Genomic DNA, 3,981 nt, shown 5'->3' with positions numbered 1-3,981 from the left:
AAAGTATCATAAGATTTGTCATAAGACAGATCTTAAGATTGTCATAAGATCTGACTTATGACAATCATAAGATCTATCACTTGCGTTTCATAAAACAATCTTAAGTGTAATAAATCTTAAGATATGTTTATACTTGTATATACTTTTTAAACATATACAACTTTTAATGCGATATGTTAAAAAAGATGCGCTCACACTGGGATTATTTTCATTTCATTATTTATCTATTATTATTTTGAATTTTAAAACATATTCAACTTATCTAAACAATTTTCATATGTTTTACCTTAAGTTTTTAAAAATATACTTAATTGCATTTATTGCTGTATTCATAAGTGTTTTTTTCGGAAGTAAGGGAATTGTTGTCTTGCTATACTAGTATACAATGTACGCACATGGAATACAATTTTGAAAAAAAAAATTAAAATATAAAATTTTAACAGAAACTAAGAGATATAAAATATATTGTAATCATATCATTACAAGTAAAGTGATCCACCCCTGCCTTTGTATCTATTCAAGAAAAAAAAAAGCATGCTGGTTGTGACCAGTAAGCGGGAAGGAAATCGAAAGTCCGTGCGGTCAGAAAAACGAAATTAAGTGAGCTCGAGGATGGCAAAAAGGTGTCTAAATTTTTCGGCTGCAGAAATATCTGTTTTAACAGATGAAGTTGAAAGTAAGAAAGACATTCTTTTTTCAAAACAAAACTCCACTGTCTCAAATGCTTTAAAGCGAGATGCATGGAAAGAAGTTGTATTAAAAGTGAATTCAGTAAATACGACAGGGTACGTCAGGACGGGGGAAGAAAGGAAGAAGTGGATTTGCTTGAGCAGTGAAAGTAGGAAAAAGCTAACCTTGAATAGGAGAGAGCAGAGAAAGACTGGAGGGGGTGTTTGCCATCAGAAGCTACACTACGACTCATAAACGAGAAGATAGAGGGAATTATCGGAGAGAAACTTCCATATCCGGAGTTGAAGGTGGCATTGATGTCCTAGACTCTTCTACGACCACTGATGCATCATTAGCATCTCCAAGCAACATGACACATGCCTCCATAGGTACAAAATGTAATTACATATGCACTAAGTTATTATAAAACACGCATCTTTTACGTGGAATATCTACTATAATTTTATATTCTAAGTACTTAAACAAGTTAAATTAATATTTATATTGTTTTGCATTGTATATAGAAAGATTTATCTATTTTTTTTTTTACAGATTGTCAACCTTCCGTTGAAAACTCGCGTTTAAGCAGAAAGGGCACAAAAAGAACCGTTAGTACTAGTGAATCGCAGCAAAGGGATGACCTCATGACGAGACTTGTGACAGCAGAAGAGGAAAGGCTGAGTATTGAGAAAAGAAGACTTGAGATAGAGGAAAGAAGACTTGACACTGAGGAGAAGCGTCTCAAGATTGAGGATCGGCATCTTGCGGTTGCTGAGCAACAGCTTCAGATACAGCGTTAGCAGCACTCGCTTCACCTGTGTCAACTCGGAATAGTAAATAATGCCACCCTCAATGTGCCTTTGACTGAAATTGAGTAAAAAATTGAAAATATGTGTTTGATTCATTTTATATCTTGTTCATTAAGCATCCCTTAATAAGAATAATAAATATAGATGAATACATATTTCAAACCAATTAGTCCAATAAGTGAACAAACTTGTTTGTTACAGGTTCAATTTTAAAGCGGAATAAGGAATCATACACAATAATGTCTTCATGGTTTTAGGAAAAAATTCACTGAAATTACACGAATTCTTTCTCCGCACTAAGGCCTTAAAATCGAGTATGGACCAGTCTTCGACGAACCTCCATCCCATCGTTATTTGGGCCTTGATACACACAATTGTCTGGCGGAATAAATCGATTTCCCCGGGGGTTCTGTGGGCGTGGTGCTGGTACATGGTTATCTTTTGGAGCTTTTATAGGAATGTGAGTTCCATCTATAGCACCAATGACATAAGGGAAATTGGATATGCGGGAAAAGCCCAGTATGGTGTCATTTATGCTTCTGTCATCGCGTGGAAATCTTACATAATTCGGGCTTAAAGTTACAAGTGCTGAAGTTACAGTATTTACAATTCTTGACACACTAGCTTTGCTTATACCATGGAAATCCCCGTTAACAGTCTGGAAGTTCCCACTGGCATAAAATCTGTGTGCCACCATGACTTGCAGGGATGGGGGTATGGCATGGGACCTACCGGTCAGGTGTTCCAGATGGACCCTGAGCTCCCCATATAAATCTAGTATCAGAAAACGCGGTAATCGAAATTTATCTATGATATCACCGTCGTCCATATAGTCCGAGGGATTATTTTTTATCTTTAAACACCCGTTCTCTTCTTAATTGTCTTCTGTTTTGAATCAAAACAAAGGCCGCCGCCATGTTAAGTTTGGGCTTATGACATGTATATATGGTTGTCTTAAGATTAAGACGGATCTTATGATAATCATAAGATATGACAGTTCTTAAGACAGATCTAAGTCATAAGATTGTTTTGTGAAACGGGCCCCTGGATTTCAGTAGGTCTGTCATTGGGCTTATTACTGGGGCTAGATCAGGAATGAATCGTCCTATGTATTTCACTTAACTTATAAATCTGCGTAGTTGGGTAAGGTTGGTCGGAGATTCAATCTGTCTTATAGCATCAACTCGGCTGCTACTTGATTGGATACTTTCAGGTGAAATGTCGAGTCTCAAAGTATTTTATATCATTCTTACTGAATTTACATTCGTTCACATTTCAAAATATTTAATGCCCGTATTCTCGGACTCCATGTTAGGAAATTAAGTTGGTTAGTTTCGTCAATTCTTATACATGTACATGTCATCGACGGCGCGCGGCCTAATCAATTTACACAATCGTTCTTCAAAACGCTTTAAAGTTATAACAATATAGGATATACATGTAATCTTTATATTAAGACCTTAATAAATATGTTTCCAAGTTTATAACTAGCGATTATATCTTCAGCGGCACCACTTTTAATTTACTCAATTCACTCTCTCTCTCTCTCTCTCTCTCGCATATAAGTCACAAGCGGCAGTCAAAACATTACGTAGAAACCTTTCTAGAGTTAACCCCTATTGAACGCCTCAATTTAATTTGCTATAATATTTCAGTTGTTGAAAGCTTTGAAGGGGATGGAAGAAGTTCAGTGTCAGTATCTTCGACGAGTTGAAGTACGAGCCGATTTGAAAAAAAAACCAACGAACAATCTCAAAACAGAGAAAAAAGGACTTTCCTGAAAGAAGTTTTATATGGAAAAAACACAATGTTCGTCATGGAGAGAAGTTGAAGAGACTTACGGGCCATACGTTTATATTAGAAGTGTTGTTAAATGTATATGTTTTCTATTTGTATATGTATTTTACCCGTATTATTTTCATTTAGCGTGTAATCATAGTGTAACCTTTTCAAGAACATGAGTTATTTACCCTAATTGGAACTCTCCTATTGTAAATCTGCGCATGCACTTAAATATACGTCTACTTCTGCGTGCGTTCTTGACAACTGTCACAATGGACGTACAAACGAAGAGCTCTGTTTCGGGATAGGAAAGTATTGCTTCATATGTAGAGGGGCATGTCGTCAGTGTCTACAGATTTCAAAACGATGCAGATAAACGGAGAATATGGCTACAGCGAGCTATGTTACTACGCAAGGACTTTATGCACCTGCTGGAAGAATTCGTACATGTGTTCTTCTCATTTAGTGAATGGTAGTATAAACGATAAAACAGGTTTGATTGGGAGGAGGGTAGATCTAACAGATTTTGCAAGATAACGAATTTAATAGTTAATTTTCAGTTCAGTGTTTGAATGATAATGTTGGGAGTCCTTATGCTTCAATCATTTAGCAATATTCCTCAATTATGTTCAAAAGTTTGTCGTAATGTTTTGAATGTATCTTATCTAGTAACTATCATTGGCAGGTTTGTGTGTTTTTGTGTATGTTAATTAATGTGTTT

General features: G+C 35.8%; 1 pseudogene; it reads left to right on the top strand.

Moving 5' to 3' along the window:
* Positions 1 to 612: 612 nt before the first annotated feature.
* LOC128158275 (myb/SANT-like DNA-binding domain-containing protein 4) lies at positions 613 to 1,547 on the top strand (annotated as a pseudogene).
* The last annotated feature ends 2,434 nt before the right edge of the window (positions 1,548 to 3,981 follow it).

This window comes from Crassostrea angulata, chromosome 8, assembly GCF_025612915.1.
Source record: "Crassostrea angulata isolate pt1a10 chromosome 8, ASM2561291v2, whole genome shotgun sequence".
Lineage (NCBI taxonomy): Eukaryota > Metazoa > Mollusca > Bivalvia > Ostreida > Ostreidae > Magallana > Magallana angulata.
This window is presented reverse-complemented; position numbering and strand designations above follow the sequence as displayed.